This window comes from Scardinius erythrophthalmus (assembly GCF_964197995.2).
Source record: "Scardinius erythrophthalmus genome assembly, chromosome: 14".
Taxonomy (NCBI): domain Eukaryota; kingdom Metazoa; phylum Chordata; class Actinopteri; order Cypriniformes; family Leuciscidae; genus Scardinius; species Scardinius erythrophthalmus.
Genome location: NC_138234.1, coordinates 32,544,284 through 32,566,209, shown reverse-complemented (window position 1 = coordinate 32,566,209; position 21,926 = coordinate 32,544,284). Strand labels below are relative to the sequence as shown.

The 21,926-nt window shown below is 37.8% G+C and overlaps 1 protein-coding gene across 1 annotated transcript in view; it reads left to right on the top strand.

Moving 5' to 3' along the window:
- Positions 1-21,926, top strand: part of grm7 (glutamate metabotropic receptor 7) — a gene marked incomplete at both ends in the record, with an annotated part of 233,239 nt that overhangs the window by 1,163 nt on the left and 210,150 nt on the right. The window lies entirely within an intron of this gene.

Sequence of the window (21,926 nt, the reverse complement as noted above, 5' to 3'; positions counted from 1 at the left end):
CTGTATTTCTCAGTGTTTTTCTCTCCAATGTTTTGTATTATTATTATCATTATTATTAAATTCAGCTTTCTGGAGGCAGACCACTCTATAGATTCCATACAATAAACTGGATGCTGTGTTAGGTTACCCACCATTCCTGCATTGAAAGAAATGTTCTATTTCCTTCTCTGTTCCCACAACATTAGAAACTTAGATTATCTAATTCAGTCAGATGATCTTAACTCGTGCATTTTGGCAGATGCACCGGGAGCATGTAAAAGATCTGAGAACAAATTATTTGGAATGTACAATAAACCACAAACGAGAATATGTACAATCCCCAGCCTAATTTATCAAAATCAATCCTTGTAGGGACTTAAATGAACTACTTGCAGTATCCAAAACGTAAACGTGTCCAAATATGGCATATGAAGTGATAATTGCGTCCCGCCCCTTGGTTCTGAAGTCTGTGATCACTGATACAGCAATTAAAACAGTAACAGTCTATACAGTTGCCTGTAATGATGTGAGAGGATTATTCAGCCTTATCTATGTTCTGCATCAGAGATAAACACAGCTAATGACATCCCACTGGTCTACTAGGATAATGCAAACCTCATTCTTCTCCATCATTTTTTGCTCTATTTTCCAAGGTTCTCTTTTGGTCTTATACACGGGTAGTTTAAGATCTCTAAGCATCAAATCTGGGTGGTGAAACTTGAACGTTACAGGTTCATTACAAGGTCTATTTGCGGTTTGCTGTCAATAATTTTCACTTGTAAACACAAGCAAAAATTGTGGTTACAGTAAGACACTGAGAATGGAAGTAAATGGGGCAACATAATAAAAGTATAGCCACAAGACTTTATATATGTTAACATGACATTAGTGTGCACCTGCGTATTCAACACATTCTTACTCCCAGCTCGTCACATATTGACGCTTGTTCAGGACATCTCGGCTTCACTTTTTAATGCACAGGGTACTGTAATTTGTCGACGTGCACGCTGTACCATTGCTTTAAATGACAAAGCTTTGGGATCATACACATGCGATTGGCATGGGAATTTTATCGCCATAAATTGCATCCTTACATCCTATCATGACCACGTAAAGTTGGTAAGCCCTGTAAACTTTACATAATATTCACAATGAATCAAGAAAATTACTTATTACATTTAAAATAACAGTTAAATGTACCTCAATAATTAACTAAAAATTAAACCACTTAGAACAGTATTCCTACTACTAATGACAATTTATCAAACATAATACAAAAAAGAATAGCACAGGTACATCTGTAAAATGTCTGCTAAAGATCTGTTAATCTGAAAATCATCTGCTGTGTAAAAACATCTGATAAACGTTTTACATGCATTCTAAATCTTAAACATCTTAAAGACATCTTCTAAATGTCTATATGACATCTAACAGGAAACATCCTATTCCTGATGAGCAACCATTAAAAAAAAAAAAAAAAAAACAACATCTTGCAGACATCAAATAGACGTCTTCGAGATGTACTTGTGCTATCAGGGAAGTGACTTGTCCAGTTGACTTCCATTAGCCTATGTCAACTAGAGCTGCCCCCCTAATAGTTGACTAAACGTTTGTCGACCAATTTTATTAGTCGGGTAGTCGAAGGAAAAAAAAATCCTCTCCAAGTGGCGCAGTCCGAAAGGGACAGATCGTTAACGGCGGGTCCTTGTGGTAATCCATATATCGACTTATCACACGATATACGTATATGACCTCGATAATTTTTGGTGACGTAAAATATTGCCCATTATGTTTACATTTTTCCGATCCCTCTGTTATCTCGTCTGCTCTCCATTACAGAGGCGAAAGCGAGGCTATGGCAGCTTCTTCTACACAGGGGTGCGTTTCCTGAAAGCATCGTTAGCCAACTATGGTCGCAAGTTACGTCGTTATCAGCATAGTTCAATAAGTCGGTGTTTCCTGAATCCGTCGTTCTAACGAACATTCACAAACATCCGTAGTAACATTTTAGTAACTAAACTGAATTTTATTAGGTTTAGTGACAACATGTTACAATGCTTATATGGTACAATTTCTGGTAGGCTAAGCTACGTTTTTTTTTTTATTATTGCTTGAAACAAATTTCAGGATTTCAATTCAGTTCAATTCTTGTGATTTGATTTAATATTGACTAATTTGGATAAATATTAGGTACACAAGATAGGCGTTAATTTTTCTCAAGAAAAAAAAAAACTCACCTAATGCTGTAAACATACAGAGAGCCCTATCACCTGGTAGTATTATTTAAGGTTAAAATAACTCAAATTAAATATAATGCGTTTTTTATTATAATAACAACTTTATTTAATGATACAAGTAGAAATATAATAAATATGTAATATAGTACACATATTTAGCAAAATACTCTCTATAGCTCTTTTTTTCTAGCCAACTAACGTGCTATAGCCTATATTATGGCCATCAAATGGCTTTCCTGAGGTAAATGTTATGTGACATAATTGTTCTCCAGATGTTTTATTGACCCCTTTCCACGGTTGAAAAACACTGATTGATCGATATTATGTATGAGGAATATACATTTCGGTAAGTTGTAGCCTACTGTTTCTTTTAACATCATTCGTGTTTATTTACTATTAGCTAGTAGAGATGATCAGTTCACGTGCCGCTAGGAATATGTCACGTCACATTTACAAACGCCGAAACAGTATTTATTGTTTGAATTTCGTAATAAAATTGACAGAATCTGAGAGCTGACTCTGAGATTTTTTTTATATCATAATTAACCTGATCTGTCTAGTCTGTCGGTCTCCTTGTCCTCTTTGCTTCGCGATTTTTCTGTGCGTGAGAAAATGGATGTGTGGCGTGAGAGCGTGTGAAAAGTGTTAATTGCGTGAGTTTCATGGTGAATGCGTGAGAGTTGGCAGCTCTGGTACAACCTGTGTCTTTTATTTAGAATACATACAAATGTCAGTTACGTCTTTGAGTTTGTCAAGAGTTTTAAAGACTGCGCATGTGCGAACGTGCTCTACTATGTAAGAACGAGCCTATGATTGAAATAAAGTGAAATAACTGAGAAAAATTAAAAATAGTCCTCAGATGTCATGTCTGTAATTTATATCAAAACATCTAGCATTATTTCGATCTCAGTTTCATTAAGAGTAGTTATTACTCCACCACCTGCGTGACGTCATAAACCAAAGTGGTTGAACGACCACTTTGCGACAATATGGTTTCGGGAAACAGTCGCGACTAGCTAGTTGATTTCTTCAAAGATGCATCGTACTATGGTAGTGAAGCATCGAGTTACGTCGCTGTACGGGAAACGCACCCCAGAGCGGGCAAGTGAAAAGAAGGCATCACTTGAGGTGTTATAGTGTTTTCCTGAAAACTACAGACAGTTTGGAAGAATAAATCTACATTTAAAACCACAGTCCACTGCTAGTGTTAATGCCGTTTCACACGGCATGCGGCAGTCGCGAGAGTCTAGCTCATTTTCACAGAGAACACGTTTTTTTTTTTTGCATCCCACTGCGCGTTTTCCATTGTTTTTCAATGTAAACGGACATGTTTGTCTTTGCAGCCTCTTGTTTATAATGTGGCGTCATAATCATAAAGTTAAAAGAAGTTAAACTTTTAAAAAACACAAGTAGTGTTTTATAGAAAAATAGTTTTATTAGCAGATATGGCCTGTTGAGGAATCTGTGCCTTTGTTCATATGGACATCTGACTGCAAAGTAGGGTTTGTGTTTTTCAGCAATATTGTGCAGCCTTACTTTACTTTGAAAAGAAGGTCAGAGAAAAATCTGTAGAAGGAAAAACTCCATATAAGTGCCTTCTATGCATTTGCAGGTGTGTGTTTTTCCCCCTACTTGTGCACTTTTAGTTATAAAATGTTTTTTATGTTTTCAAGGTTTTTTCATGTAGGATGTAACATTTTTTGACAGCACTTCCATTATCTAAATATTTTTAAGAATTCAAACTTCATTGCCATTTAAAAGTGTGTAAGCCTACCTGCATTATTATGCTGTTATATTATGATTCCGTGGCATAAAATGGTTTTAAAATGACAATAATATAATTTAGCGCAATTATTTCTGGGACAATATATCGCCCAACAAAATGTAGTTATCGTTACAGGCCTACCGCTCGCTCTAACTTTAACCTAGATAAATGTGCACTATTATTAGGAGCACATGTTTGTGTGGAGTGTGGAAGCTGAAGTATACTGTAGCACCCGCGACATGGAGGTGCCGGCGCGATCGCTTTTATTTTTTCCTGGTAACAGCTGAAGCTACTCAAAATACTAACTCATTTTTGGTCAAATAGATTAAGAGTAATACGTCATTTGAAACGAACTTTTATTTGTGTAAACTCACAATCACAGCAAAACGTTGTGCTTCTGTAAAATAAAGAAAAACAAACAGGATACAGAATTTTCCAAGAACAATTCCAAGTCAAATTGTTCTTTAGTATCTTGACATAAAGCTATTTACCGACCAAAATCGTAACTATGTTAAAGGCACAATATGTAACTTTTTTGCTTTAAAAATAGCACAAATCACTATATCTAGCCTATGTTATATATATTTTTTAGTTGTGTACTTACATTATCCCGACTGTTTCCAACAACTTTCAAACCAGGAGAAATTTGTAATTTAATTCGAGAAATGTCCCGTTTCTTTATTTCCGTTTTGTCGCCGCCAATGGCGTCATATCCGCGCTGTCCCTGGTTTCCGCTCGTGCTGAACCAGAGCCGTCTGATAGTAACCAAAGCGACTGACGCGGACAACTGTGTAGTTTGCAATGTCTGTTTGCACGCTGTTGTTGTTTTCGTTCAAACATTATGGACCATGGCAAGCAGACTTTGGATAAAAAAGGAGAACTAAAACGAGATTCAATATCTCGCGGTGTTTTCGAGATGCCGAGAGCTCCCATAGACAGTATATAAATGAGAGCTCCACGTCCGAGACTTCGACCGCTCCTGTACTTTATTAACAGGTGAGCACATTTACATAAAACTAATCAATGTTATATAGTTCAACAATGATAAAATGTCAGAATATGATCTGTATGTTATTCTTATGTTGAACTAGCTTACTGCTAGTCTCATACAGACAAACTAACACATAAAGATAAACATACTCAAATGTAGTTTAGTGTGATAGTGTAATGTTAGACCAAGTGGAACAGTGTTATCTCACAAGTTTAATTTGTGTAATAAACTGACCTGTGAGTAGTAATTCTGCGTGTAGTTTGGTATAATGAAATGTCCATATTCCTTTTATATCCGCGGGACTCGCGTCGCGTGTGGAGCTGATAGCTGTCTCTTAGCAATCCTGAACTGCTTCATATCACAGTCATGATAAAAACATCGATGTATTCAGTCATCCATAAACATTATTAGATCATTATTTTAGCTGAAGCCCCCCTAAAAAGGGCCTAGTGACGCCCCTGGTTGACGACAAGATCCATAATTCTTAGCAAATGTTGCGTCATCAATCTACACCTTTGTTATTGTAAATAGGTTAGCGACCCCTAGTGGCGAAAAATGCCATACTGTCCGTTTAAGAGGTGGCAATTTCGTATGAATTTGTACAATGTAAAACGTACAAAAACGTTAAATTATTAGGAAAAAAGCAAGCATGAAGGTCCACCCCTAACCCCACCCCTAAACATTTGTAAGAGTAAGCTTATTGGGGGGGGGATAAGCGAATTGCCACCAATTTGTCACCAATTCACCAAAATGCTAAACTGTCATGAGATTGTGTTGGATCTTTACAGTATTTAAAGCCCTAAACTAAGAACTAAATGAACATTGAGGTATTATTCATGTTAGACATCTTTTGGGTACTTGTGAGTGTGTGTGGTTATCGTGAGTTTACATGAAGCGTTCACAACCCTTTAGTTTTATAAAAACTAAATATGGACCGATGCGCTCTATGCACTACAAGAGCTCACAAAATGTAGACATGGATTTAATAGTCGCTCATGTGTTGTTGCATTAATAATTTTACAGTAAATGGCATTAGCTACATGCACTCACATGTGAAACTGCAATATTTATGTCACTTTCCTCCAGCTTCCTACCACACGGCTAATGGCTAGAGCGGTTTCAGCAGACCTCACAGATCTGTTCTTAGAGCTTGACTTTTTGCCCTTCATAGACTGTTTATAAAGTATTTACGGAAATACACCCATACGCATGGGACATTATGCCAGCCGGCCTGTGCCACAGACCCTCAGTTGTGAGCATTAAGAAACAAATTTAAAAGCCCATGTTGCGGCCCGCTAGCCACCTGCATCCTTTCAGAAAAGTGTTTGCTTATTTCCCTGTGGCCTCACACTTGCTCTGAGCTTTTATATGCTCCAGGGCTGGGATTTCACAAAGCATCTCTGTTGGCCGCAAGCTTTTCCCGAGTGCGATGAGAGATGCGGTGGTGAGAGTTGATGTGAGGAGGGCAATGCACTCTGACACAATTCATGAGGCATACAAGCAATTTCAACATATTTTGACTCAAAACACTTGTGACGCTACAGGTCCAAATTTCATTTGGTTCTGATGGAGCGTAGATATGCCATTGATTTAGTGGTTTATAGTTTGTTTTTAGCAGGAAAGTGAGGGGAAGTACAGTTCAGGACATGGCCATGGCAAGTGTATGTCAAGTCATAGGCTTTTGGATTTGAATTCAACATGAAATTAAAATTGACCTCATAGATTTTCTAAATAAACATTACTAGTCTTAATGTAAAGAAGCTTGTTTCCACCTAAAAAAGTCACATTGTGAGATATAAAGTCGCAAATTACGTAATGGCATCATCGAACTTCGAATGTGAAGCATCGGCACATAAAATTACTTGCTAAAAAGTTTCACTCGTAGATTTAAACTCTCATCGTGAGACATAAAGTTGTATTAACAATAAACTAAAATGAAATTGCAAGAAAAAGTCACGTTGTTAGGTATAAAGTCATATTCTGAGGTATAGTCGAAATTGCATAACGACATCTTTGAAATTCAAATGTGAAGCATATTTGCAGAAGTTTATGTTTACATGACAACGATGTACTAACAATGGAAAAGTTTTTCCTTCGCATTTTTCATGTACAGACGACACCGTTGTCATGGATCTGCGAAAATGACTAAAAATGCTGTATTATTCATGCCAGGCCAGTAGATGGCGATGTCACTTTGTAAAGAAACACTACGTACCTATAGACTGAACACGTAATACGCATTCGCATGACATCATCGTTTTCACAAATTCACGTTTTTTTAGTTTACACGGAGATGAAAACGGTATCGTTTTCAAAAACTTGCACTTTCAATCCCACTTTCAAAATGTAGCATTTTTAGGCCCCCAAAACGCTGTCATCATGTACATGAATGGCCAAAACGCATACAAAGTTTAGCATTTTTAGTTGAAAAAAGTGTTGTGTAAACAGCCCAAAAGTCACATTGTTGGTTATAAAGCCACATTGCGCAAAATAAAGTTGAAATTGCAACAAATGTCACAATTATGAGATAAATTTGCTTTTGCGAGATAAAAAGTTATCATTTAAAGTCGCATTTTAAGATTTAAACTGACATTGTGAGATATAAATTTGTAATTATTTATTTATGTAGGCTACTCATTCTGAAGTGGTAACGATCCCCTTAATTATTGTCATATGGTAAAGAAGAAAATAAATTGTAAATGTCTCGCATTACAGAAGTGAAATGGGTTGCAAATGTATTTCATGTTGACTTTAATATTAAAATTAATTATTGACACGTTCATTTGCATCTGGAATCAGAAGCAGTGTTATTTTTATGGATTGAAATACAGAAACATCGGTGTTTCGCCATTAAAACAATGACTAAAATGACTCCGGAATAACAGGACGCTTCTTGTCATAATGATTCTCCATAGTCTGTCAGTGACTATTGATTTCTCTGACGTCTCGCTGGTGTGCTGGCCCAGGAGGTTTGCTGCCTTGAGCTCTAGTAAATACAGTATATGTTTGCTATCACTCACTCTTAGGCCACCAACATAAAAGTGACAACAGCCACAGTGACAGAAGTCTAAAAATATCAGTGCTGTGGGACTCATTTCTCACAGAAGCCATAACCTACAAACCCAGGAATTCTTCAGCACAGATTTTTTTTTTTAACCAGTGAGAAGCAAGCCTTAAAATGGCATTTCTTCCTAGTATTACTGTAATTATTATTAGCGGGTTTAAAACACTGAAAATGTAAATCAATATACCTTAGAGACTTCAAGGTGGATCCAGAACACCTTGGTGGCAATGTAAATACCATGTACATCAATATGGTAGTCACTAGCTATGTTTCCATCCAAAGTTGGAATAATTGGAATATCACATAAAACGTTCGGATTCCTGGTGTTTGGGAACACAATCGTGTGAGACACTTCTGGGAGGGAATAAAACAAATCACTTTGATGACGGACTTTGAATCAGGCATTTCAGAATGACCAACCGAACATTTGAGATGCTGTAAAAAGGAAAGTGGTCAACTGGTTAGTTTTCCAATCACATCCTCTGTTGAGGCAAAATCTCACATGTGTTTCCAATGTGTTTCCATCGTAGTTTATGCGCATATCTTCTCTGAAAAAATCATCCACCTCAATTGAGTGCATATGTTTGTGCACATTTTTAGATTTTATGCGCATCTTGGCATTTCCATCCAGCGTTTTTTTTATTATTTATTTATGCGATATCCCAAAATTTGCATAAAAATAGGTGGATGGAAACATTGCTTTTGAGTACCATGGTATTGTCATCGGATACCATCAAGGTATTTATCTTTTGTGAAGTGTATTTCATAAAAGTCTCTATTTTTTCCACATAAGGAGCTTTTATTGCATCAGATGATCAACACCCAAGAGCTCTATAAACAGAGTATTTTGGAGTTTAGGCCACCCACAAATCTTGTTAGGACAGTAGTGCCAGGGAAGGAAGGGCCTGGCATGGCGGCACACGCTGATGGAAGACTCGGCCCACCTGGAGGTCATTGTGCTCTGATAACCTCTTTGCTCTCTTTTTTTATCAGCCGTCTCCATCCTTTGGCTTCCGATTGGCTACTCCTCCCTCGAGGGTTGGCTTCTTTTCAGCGTGAGAAATCCCAGCCTATTTATCAGTATTGGCCGCTTGTGTACGCCTGCGCCTGCCAAAAACCTGACTGCAGCTTTGCCAAATTGCAACTTTTTGTTATGCAATATTAAATTTGTTCAATTACTTTTGAAAGGATCTTGTATTAGTTCAGGTAATATGTTTGATCGATAATAATGATAATTAATATCATGTTGGCTGAAGTTATAAGGCATTACCTGGAAATGTGTTACCAAATGATATGCTACTCTCAATAGGCCTCATTCACGAAGCACAAAGCATAACGGATTTGATTGAATGAAAAAAATAAAAATAAAAAATTGCATTATAAGACACATAGTATTAATACAAAGTTCTGTCATGAAACTCTAGATGGCGCAGGCTAATAGGTCCTTAACTAAAACTGTTTGCAATCTCATCATTCTCAATAGGGCACAGCTGATTGGTTCCTGCTGTATCAGTAGCCAATGAGCTCGCTGCGCATCCCTCAAATACTGCTCAGCATTTGCTGTAGCAGTTTGCAGTGCACTTTCAGAAACCCTCCATCTTCCCCAGCTCCACCGGTATAGATCTGCTACGGGTAATACGGGGAACAGCACGTCTTACTTGCTCACAGCAGTGTGTCGTGTAAGTACTGGCCGTAGCAAGTCCATACTTGCTCAGCAGCAGCATAGCAGATCTGTGCCGCTACGACCAAGTATATCATTGTCATATCCATTACCATGCCAGTTGTCATTACAGAAATATATGTCATTAAAAATACTCACATGAAAGTATGGTAGTCATTGAGTACTGTGATATTGCCATATTATACCATCAAGGTATTTTCACAGTACTTTATTTTGTGAAGTATATTTCACAAAAACATATTTTTTATTTATCTAATGGAATACTCACGTATATAGTGTATATATATATATATATATATATATATATATATATATATATATATATATATATATATATGTTAAACATATTTCCTCTAAAGCTCATCTGAATTTGTTCTGGATGAATTAGATATGACATGTTGCCTTGGCAGCAGGTCTGCAACCAGGAGGCATCTTCATACACTAACATGTACCGAATCCATTTGTGTTGGAGTATCATGTCACCCCTCATTTCTTCAACACATCCCACGAGGCAGGTATTTTTATACGCGGCATCTCATCAGCCATTCCGCTAATCTTAATTCCGAACTTCATAATCACATTAGTTTGGTATATTGCCAGTTGAAGATGAGCTTTAAGTTACTCCCAACGCTGTCTCTTATCTCCTGTTCAATGCCTGTCTGAAGTTGCTCAGCATGAAGCCAGGAAAAATCCTCGGTTGATGTCATAAAGCACGTCTGCCATTGGCTCATCTCGGAGCTCGTTAAATGAGAGAGTCCCGCTGGGCGAGCTGCCATAAATCATTATGAGCGCGGATCTTTTTTTTCTCATTTAGGAAGCGTCAATGATATACATACCAGTAATTATTGAAATAATTTCTTCTCTCCAATCAATAGATACTTCAGCTCCCCGCAGACTTCGTTGACATTTATCACATCGAGTGCAACTGATTAATTTGTATTGCCATTACCTCAACATGAGAAGGAATAATTTGTCTGAATGATCTATCACTCTCATATCAGAAGACTACAGAATGCTAACCAAGAGTACTTCAATGCTGGTTATTTAGTGGAGATCACTTCAGATTGTTGCAGATAGATTAGATGTTGCTAATAAGTTCTTTGCTTCACATTGAGGTTACTGATGATTTTCAAGTGTGACACATTAGTGTGGAGGGTTTGCACCGTGAGTGTGACATTGATGCATAGTGGTATATTTTCTTTTATTATGTATGAAGTGAGGACATTTGATGACAATTAAGCTCTGAATAGGCGCCGATTTATGTTTTATGTAACCTTAGTTAGTTTATCAAGAGTGCAGTTTTTCTTTTCGTGCACTTGATGAATTCATTAAACAAAAGTTATTTGTGTCTTGCGAAGAGAAACGCACTGCAAATACATTATCAACCAAACTAAAACACATTCTTTCCATGAGTGTTGGCACTAATCGCTCTCTTGCTGATTTGAATGATGATTTTGAGGTTAATTACTTAAAATGCAATTCATCATCATGTAAAAAAAAATTTTGTAATGTTGTAATGCTAAATATAATGGTAGAATTGAGTGTATTATGACCTGCCGGGATCCGATGTGAGATCTACCAATCAGAGAGGTTCCTGAATCTCAATCGATTTTTCGATTGGATAAAATGAATGGAGAATATAGGTGTTTGAGCCCAGAGAGTCCTATGCTTTCACTAGTATGAGTGGAATTTTAGACTCAAGTGCAAAACATTCTACTTTTCATTTATGGACTTTTATTTAGAACTGTGTATGAAACAAACAACAGTTACTTTAGTCCCTGTGATATCCTAAAGAAAGATAATTAATAATAATAATAATAATACAATAATTTGTACCTAAAAATGAACTGACTTTTTTTTAAATTATTTTTTTTTTTATGTATTTTTACTTTTTGTTTTATCCATTTGATTTGATATGGCTTGTTTTGAGTTATCTTTGCTGGGCTTGTTTTGGCCCATTTTTTTGTCTTGTTTTGTTTTATCCCCAAAAAATTGTCCACATTTGTTTCGTCCAGATGCTTGGTCACACGTTGACGTGATTGGTTACAAGGTAGTATGTGACGTCAGAAACACCAGTGATTTCAAACCGCATCTTTAGATCATTGCAGTTTTAAGGAGAAAATACTCAGCAATGGTGTTTACTTATGAATTTACACATGGTTTGTTTTCAATTATATTAAAAACACCACATATACAAATAAACAACATTAAAAGCTTGATTTTCTCCACAGGGGAACTTGATCATACAGAAATTCTGTTATTTATCCATCCTCATGTTGTTCCAAACCTGCATGACTTTCTTCTCAAAATCCATGCTGCTCTTTTCATTACAATGAAAGCATATTGTGACCATTTGCACATGTACATATTTAAACTCAATGGGCCAGATTTACTAAACAGGGCAAATTAGCGTGAGACCGCAATTCAATAAAAGATCCAATGGGAGTTGAAAGTTCTGCTCCTGATCTACTGATAATGTGCACATTAAAGAACACAGACGCAGCCGGATCATTTGACCATAATGACCAACGCAGTCCATCAAGATCAGTGCAAATTCACATGATAATCAGCTGCGTGTGATCTACTAACGACACAGGTGCAAAAATACATGCTATCTTTGAGCGTTGAAAATGGCGGAAATACCATTAAATTGACTTGCGCAAACCTTAGTAAATCACCTTGCATGATTCATTTAAACACTCTCCCATAAATACTTCATTTGAAAAGGAAACTCCTACAAATGTATATGCAAGTCAGTTGCAAAAATCACCCTGTTCACGCCTTTTTAGCGCTAATTTTTCACTGCGTGTCTTTAGTAAATCCTGACAGTAGTTTTTTAACGCTGGTGCAAGCTGTCAGTAAATCTGGCCCCATGTGTTGCACAAAGGGCTGAAGGGGAAGATTGTCAATAACTTCAATCTGTTTTTCACACAAAGCTTTTGCATGTCTTCAATAAGAAATGGAATTTAGTCATATGGACTACTTTTCTGGAGATATGCTGACAATATGCTTTCATTTTATGGTAAAGAGCCATTTTTTTGTGTTCTGTAGAATTCATACCGGTTCATACTCGTCACGAAGGTGAACAGAACTGAGTGAGCAACGGGTTCAGTCAGTCTTTTTATTATTGGATGCGTGTAGCCCCGACAGGCCCTTCATGTTCAAGTGAACAAGAATGGCAGGTCTTGCAGCCTTATTTCATGGAGCGCATAGGGGATATGGTGTAGTAGAGACCTCCAAAACATCAACTAACCATGTCTGTTCTCCAGTAAGTTCAGTCTGGATCAAAACGCATAGCAAAACCATTTCCGAGATAAAGGTTTCAAGACAGGCAAAGGAGCAAAGCAGACAGAGACGGGGACCCAAAATGTGTGAAGCTTTTATGATTTCCCCATTCTACACTTTAAAAAAAAATAAAGGTTCTTTATTGGCATCTATGAAAAACCTTTAACATTTATGGAACCTCTCCATTGCACAAAATGTTGTTTTTTTTATAGTGGAAAAAACGCTCTTTGGATTATTAACATGTTCTTCAAATTAAGACGTTTTTTTTATTTTTTTTTAAGAACTGTTCAGTGAAAGGTTCTTTGGGGAACCCAAATGGTTGTTCTCTGGCTTTTTGGAACCTTTATATGACACTAATTTATATTCAAAGTGGTTATTTGAATGTTGTTACTAATTACAGTAGAAGGACGTGAGGAAGTCAAGTGAAACTGAGCTGACCACTCAGCCAGTCATTTGAGGGACTTTCTTGGATCAGCAAGTTTCATTTGACTTGCTCAGAACCTTGTCAGTTGTGGGAAGGAGGCAGCTTTGAGAGTTTCCCGTCTGTGCAACAGCAGAGATTCACTTCAAGGCACGCTTGCTGGAAACGTCTTGCATGGTTTCCCATAAGCTGTTTACTGCCAATGTCTACTGACCAGAAACGATGAGAATATATCTCTTACATTCCTGCTTGTTTAGACAGCTTAGTTCGCTTTTGTAGCGTAGTGCAATTGTGGGATTTGATTTATGTTAATTCCCTTCAATATCCTTTTTCACTCACTGAAATGTGCAGAAATTCTGTCATCATTTACTCACCTTCATGTCATTCCAAACCTGTTAGACTTTTGCTCATCTTCCAAACACAAATTAAGATATTTTAAATCAAATCTGAGAGATTTCTGTCCATTGATCATCAAAGTAACCACGTTTGACACTTCAAAAAGTTCATAAAGTGATCCTAAAACTAATCCATATGAATTGAGCGGTTTAGTGATATGACAAATTTTCTGATATAATGAATAGATTTAATTTAGGCTTTTATTCACGTCATCAACCCACACATCAGTTCTGGTAAACAGAAGCTCAAGCATGTTCGCTTGATGTGCAAGAACCAATGAGGTTCATTCTCATGTTACGCAGCATGTTTGAGCTTTAGAAAGAACCAATGAGATTCATTCTCGTGTTACGCAGCACGTTTGAGCTTCAGCAAGAACCAATGAGGTTCATTCTCGTGTTACGCAGCACGTTTGAGTTTCAGCAAGAACCAATGAGGTTCATTCTCGTGTTACGCAGCACGTTTGAGCTTCAGCAAGAACCAATGAGGTTTATTCTCGTGTTACGCAGCACATTTGAGCTTCAGCAAGAACCAATGAGGTTTATTCTCGTGTTACGCTGCACGTTTGAGCTTCAGCAAGAACCAATGAGGTTCGTTCTCGTGTTACGCAGCTCGTTTGAGCTTCTGCAAGAACCAATGAGGTTCGTTCTCGTGTTACGCAGCACGTTTGAGCTTCAGCAAGAACCAATGAGGTTTATTCTCGTGTTACGCAGCACGTTTGAGCTTCAGCAAGAACCAATGAGGTTCATTCTCGTGTTACGCAGCACGTTTGAGCTTCAGCAAGAACCAATGAGGTTTATTCTCGTGTTACGCAGCACGTTTGAGCTTCAGCAAGAACCAATGAGGTTTATTCTCGTGTTACGCAGCACGTTTGAGCTTCAGCAAGAACCAATGAGGTTTATTCTCGTGTTACGCAGCACGTTTGAGCTTCAGCAAGAACCAATGAGGTTCATTCTCGTGTTACGCAGCACGTTTGAGCTTCAGCAAGAACCAATGAGGTTTATTCTCGTGTTACGCAGCACGTTTGAGCTTCTGCAAGAACCAATGAGGTTCATTCTCGTGTTACGCAGCACGTTTGAGCTTCTGCAAGAACCAATGAGGTTCATTCTCGTGTTACGCAGCACGTTTGAGCTTCAGCAAGAACCAATGAGGTTCATTCTAGTGTTACGCAGCACGTTTGAGCTTCTGCAAGAACCAATGAGGTTCATTCTCGTGTTACGCAGCACGTTTGAGCTTCTGCAAGAACCAATGAGGTTCATTCTAGTGTTACGCAGCACGTTTGAGCTTCTGCAAGAACCAATGAGGTTCATTCTCGTGTTACGCAGCACGTTTGAGCTTCTGCAAGAACCAATGAGGTTCATTCTCGTGTTACGCAGCACGTTTGAGCTTCAGCAAGAACCAATGAGGTTCATTATTGTGTTACGCAGCACGTTTGAGCTTCAGCAAGAACCAATGAGGTTCATTTTCGTGTTACGCAGCACGTTTGAGCTTCTGCAAGAACCAATGAGGTTTATTCTCGTGTTACGCAGCACGTTTGAGCTTCTGCAAGAACCAATGAGGTTCATTCTCGTGTTACGCAGCACGTTTGAGCTTCAGCAAGAACCAATGAGGTTCATTCTCGTGTTACGCAGCACGTTTGAGCTTCTGCAAGAACCAATGAAGGTTTTTCTCACACGTCAAGCAGGTTGACCCGATGTTTGCTGATCAATGTTTCTATGTTAATAAAAGCCTAATTTTTTCTCTTTATGTTCTCTTTATGAACTTTTTGAAGCATCAAAGCGGTAGTTGCATAGCTGTCAATGGAGGGACAGAAATATCTCAGATTTCATTAAAAATATCTTTATTTGTGTTCCGAAGATGAACGTCTTACGGTTTTGGAACGACATGAATGTAAATGGTGACTGAACTAACCCTTTATCAATAAAGCTTTTCTAAGCATTTTACATTAAACACACACACACACACACACACACACACACACACACACACACACACACACACACACACACACACACACACACACACACACACACACACACACACACACACACACACACCTTTGTGCTAAATTAAACCACTTTACTCTAAACAAAGTAGGCTAGCATACCTGCTGCTCTTTTAGTTCTAGTAACGAAAACATCGACTCTCTGACAGATGAGCTGAAGTTTAATTACAGAGCAGGATGATCCCTTTTGGCAGAAGGGATGTGAGGGTTGGCTGCAGCTTTAAGAGGGTTCTAATTATGTCCCACATTCAGATCAAACGGTAATTAATTTAGCCCTGTCAAAACCGAAAAGACCATTATAAACAAATGGATTACCCGTCACAAAGACAGCTATGCATAGAATAGCTAACACGTCTCAACTTTCTCACAGCATTTGTAAGAGAAGTAAATCATCAGAAGCAGCTTGAGAGCTTGAGAAGCAGCATCAAGCCAAGGTTTTGAAACGGACAGCATCTCTCCCCTCATGAAGATTTAATTATTTGTTTACCCTCACCATTGAAATCATATTGAAGGGTGTACTCTCACGAATAACATCTTCATTTACACACTATATATTTAACAGGTCATTTAATATGCCTGCAAACTGTTCCACTTGAAATATTTTTTGAAAACCAAATGACACAAAAGGTACCGTTAGAGCCAGTCTCATTCTAAAGTAGCATGCAATGCAGATTGTGCCATACATCACATGCTATGTCTTTAATGACAGTGTTGCTCACTTGAGTTGCTAGCATAAATTAGTCTAATGCTGCTATATAGATGGTATGTTGTTTATTGGCATCGTCTGTCAAGTTCTAACCCCTCGTCAATGGGGTTTTGTTTGGTCGATTGGCGCGGCGAGACTGATGTTAGATGACTTTATGGTGCCTCGCTTCTCCTAACATTAACTTAAAGAATTACCCAATGTCCACTTTTATCTTTGAAACATTGTAAATAAGACAGCTCGCCATAGTATAGCACTGTCTAGAACCGGAAGGGTGCTGTGATTTAAGCATTTATTTTTGCATTTACCGCCATTAAAACAACAGATATGTCATTTCCTTTGCAGGAAAGTGAATTGAAGTGAGCATTTTGCTTTGCTGAATAATCAGCTTATGGTTTGAGAAGCTCTTTGTGGCAATTTATATTCAACTCCAGTCAAATCTTTAAGGTTAACAACAGACATGAGCTAAGGACTAATTCAGCTTTACAGCCCCACAGGAAATATGGTGAAAAGTTTTCAGCTGGCACCATTCAAAGCAGGATGTTTAACTGGGCTTAAAGGGGATAATTTGATTTACTTTCTTTAATTCTAACGGAGTGTAGCATATTTCCTTTTGTATTATTGGATTTTTCAGAGTGCTCTTGGGTCCACTGTTCTAGAAGTACTGAGATTTATTTTTAATTCTTCTCATAGATCATATTGACTCTTCAAGATAATGATATACTGTATGTTCCGTATTCCATACTGTACATTAAGAACCTGCTTTACTAATAATGAAATCTATTAGGAAAACAGTTTTCGTACAATTCACATCGCACAAATTCTTATGAAATCGCCAACTTGTAAATAGGTTTTCCAATGAGATTGTGTTGACTGCTTTGTGATCTGTGTGAAACTGAACCCTCAATAATGAAAATACATAATTTAGCCAAAATCTGAAACATTCTTCTCATAACTATAAACTGCAGAAATGAGACTCTGGCAATATCTGTCTTGACAGCTGGGTAAAAAAACTTGAAGATTTCAGAGCTGACAGTGAAGGGGGGAAAAATGAGTGGGATCGAAAAAGAACAAGAGCAGATGTCAGCATCATTTTGTTGTTGATTAACAGTAATTCATAAGAAAATGACCTAGCAGGCATTGATTTCACTGTAAATATCTGACTACAGTGATTTATTAAAATAATACTCATCAATCCTGTAAAGTCCTGGTAAGTTTTTACAGTGTACAGTAGTGGTCAAAATTGATGTCTGGTGGGGATATTAGTTTTTAATGACCCTACAAGTTCGATTAAACCATCAAAATATGAGGAAACTATTTTGTATTTATGAATATGTTAAATAAGAGGAAAGAACAAAACACTACTTGATTAAGATATTTTTCTGACAAAATGATTTTGCCAAACAAAAAGAAAAAACAGATAATGTCCTGGCAGAAATGAACCAGTAAATTTTTAGTTGATATTAGCCCGTCTTGTTGGCTATTTACACTAACTGCTTCGCCCACCAATGTCTGGTTGGGCCACACAAAATAAAATAAAAATTGCCTGCCACGCAACAGCCTCAATGGCGTAGGGAGTATGCGTGGAAGTGACTGTTGCCGCTATCGACCTAAGTTCTAATCCACCTTTTGCCGAAACTTGCTCTTCTCCCTTTTCCCATCACATTTTATATTGGAAAGGCTAACTAGTGTTTAATAATAATAAAAAAAAAAAGTATAAGGTTTGGGGTAGGTGTACGGAGGGCTTTATTGCCCCAATGAATGACCACTGCCATTCAAAATATGGGTAAACACCTGTGAAAAATCCTTCATATTAACATATTTTTTACAGATTTGTATACTACCTCGAAGAATTTAGCCAAAACAAGGAACCCTTTGGAAGAGTTTTCACATCGGAAGGCAGGCTATGTTGGAACAGAACCGTAGTATATCTCTACGCCAGATATTATTGTGCCAGAACAAAGCTATTTTGTGAAGGCAAAAACTGCTTTCTTTTTGGCAGCATGTGTTTAAAACTCCCCGTTCCCAGTTCAAAAAAGGCTCGGAAATGATTTGAAAAAAAAAAGTGTTGCGTGACCTGTGAATGACCTGTACTTAAGACTTAAATTTTCTTCTAGTAGTCACAGTATGAGAAGCCTACCGTTACGATTCCAGTAAATTGGAAAACCAGTTATGGCAGTTTGAGGTCACTTACTAAATAACAGTCTCCCGCTTTTCCCTCTGCAACCGTTGCATCTATTCATCCCACCTGTCTTCCATCCAAATCCACAAACTATTACTCAGTCCACAACCTAATCCTCACCTTGTCTGAAAGAATCGACATTATAATTTGTTCCTCACCGTTGGCTCAGTAGGTTGGTGTAACATTCTTAAGCACAGCCCTAGGTGGCAGTTTTGCTGGTAAAAAGTGAATGGTACTCTTGACATACTCTTGACATATATGTCCAAAGGCGAAGAAGTCAAGTGGAAAGATGGGATGAGAGAGGCAGAGGCTGGCACCAGGAGACAAGAGTGGCGCCCCAGGTGTTCTTGGATTTGGGTTGTCCAGAAGAGATGTGCAATCGGAATGGGCACCGTGTGTTGGCAGCGCGGCAGAGTTCTGGAGAACGTCGTGGTCTGTCCAAACAGCCCCTAAAGGGTCAACATAGCATGTCTCTTGCATTTCACTTACATATTGTGACGTTTCAAACAACCTCAGAGGAATGAATTTGTATAAGTTGCTGTGAATGAACCTGAAAAACATGTCAATGGAAGAAAATGTAAATTGAAAGGCTTAAAGTCAATGTGAAACACCTTTCAAAAGGTTCAGTTTTGTACCTTATTTACCCCTAAAAGGTGCATATTAGTACCTAAAGTGTACATATTAGGACCTTTTTGAAAGGGTGCCGTCCCAGTGACAGCATTTGTTCCTATTTTTCTGAGATTAGCCAGAGACTATAATCAAAATGTTTTGATATAATTCCCTCCCAGAAGCGTCTCACACAATTGCATTTACAAACACCAGGCATCAGAACGCAAGATAACATGTCAGTGTTTATTGCGTTTTGTCTGCGCACTCTGAGTCGCAAGTCATTTATGAAGTAGATTACAAGAGCCACAGTGGCTTCCCTGATTGAAGCAACTTCTATTTTTATTACATCTATTTTGCACTAATTTCCTAGGAAGTGATGATTTTGGTCTCAATCTGCGATGGAAACGGTGGTTTATTCACAATTGTTTTATGCGATATTCTAATTTATTATATTCGCAAAGTTGGATTTAAACAGTTATTGCGTAACTGGACATTTCCAGTTAACCTGTTAAGCTGCAAGCCCACTTTTGAAAAATCCCCAGAAATGACATACCCACACTGAAGCAGATACAGTTCATGAACCCTTTGCACTAAAAGCACAAGTATGATCTCATTTGAAAGCTGACACCTGGCAGTTTATTGTAAATGTAGAATTAATTATTGTCATAATGATTTTTTTTTTTATAAATAGCTTTAAAGTTTTGTAAAGTTATTAGAAATTTATTTTTATGAAACATCTTCATGAAAATAAAATTGAAGTTGACCCTGTAGCAATCTAGAAATGCACTACAGCTAAAGCCACATGTCTAAACATTTTATGTTTAAAATCTGAAGATGATAAGTCTAAAACTCTGTATTTAGTTCATTTTTTTTCAAGATAGAAGCACCTAGAGCTAGCTAGCATGTTAGCTTAGCACACCATCAATACATGACAATTTATGAGATTAAAACCATGTTTGTGCTTCAAACTTACTTTAAAACGCAAGTGAAGTGTTTTAAATAATCTTCTGTGATCTAATTTGACATCAGATAAAAAAAATCTGACAGAAAATATACTATTTGATCATATTCTGCACAATGATGGTCTATAGATTAGCATTACATTATACATATAATCTATTATTATTAAAATACCTGGCGTGGCTTGAAAAACACAGGTAACTCGAATATCATTGCAATCATGTTTATTGTCTTCAAAATATCTGTATCTGCATGATACAGCGCTATCTCTTGTTAGCTTTGTGTGTATCTCTGGTATCAGTGACGTCCTGGAATGTCACATGATTATGGCTCTTCTTCATGTCCCATATATGGGTTATTATTGTGCTTATAGCGCCCTCAGGCTTCTGGTATGAATTGAAAACCCAGTAAATGAGAGTGCCAAACGCTCATAAAGATTACATCGACGCATTTGGGTATAAATTCAATAAATATTATTCCTGTCAATAGAAATCTGATGTAAACCTATGAGAATCTATCAATATTTCTCCAAATCTGCACATTTTTGAGCTAAAAGCCCTGAGGGACGTTGTTTTGTGTATCGCTGTCATGACGACAGCACGGGAGTTTTTTTATGAATGAAAGCGGCTGACGGTCATAATTCATATTAAAGGTATCGACTCATTTTTTCATTTCATAACTCCTGACAGAAATTTAGAAATAACTGTCGCTATAAGTTTCTCAGAATACAATAGTGGTCAAATACTGAAACTTGAGTATTATATCTTTTTAATGATGTATAGTTTGTCAAGGCATAACATTAAATCTGATAGTAAATTTGAACTAAATAAAAAAAAAACCGCTTCAGTGCGCGGGCGCACTGGCAAAGGTTAACAGGTTAAACTGAATGAAAATAGCACCTTTTCCCACAACGTAAGTAAAAATATAAACAAATCGATGAGACTTGACTTCATCCATCTTGTATTGATTGGAACCATTGGGCAGTTGTGGCCTAATGGTCAAGGCGGGCGTATACGGTGTGATTTTTGCTGTTTTTACGAGCTCGAAGAGGATTTTTTTCACTCGGGAGAAATCGAGTGGAATCGGTGATGCTCGCATGGTCGCGGCTCGCAGCGTGTGAGAGGAATTACGAGCCGAGCCGAGCATGTTATGAGCACCTCCCCGACCTCCCGATAATTTTTAAACATGTTTAAAAAATTCGGGGAGTCGGCCCGATTTTCACCAGCTGTCCCCTATTGCCAAATCATACACAACCACGTCGATGGGGCTATACCTCAGTGGCAGCAACCATACAGTGTGCACATACACTGTCACACACACACACACACACACACACACACACACACACACACACACACACACACACACCTATGTCTCTCTCTCTCTCTTTCTCTCTCTCTCTCTCTTAAGTTTTTATGTTGAAAGGAATACTGTTCTCTGCTTTTCAGCAAATCATTTGCACACACATTTCTGTCATTTTTCTATCTGAAGCTTTGCCTGCATCATGCAACATTGACGGTCTCTGTGTTTAGCGCGAAAGCTCACGTGATTGCTCCCGGCTCGGGATAAAATTCGTGCAGGACAGTCGTGCCGTGTACCAGCTGCTTTGACGCGATTATCAGTTAAACTGACTTGCAACGTGTGCAATATC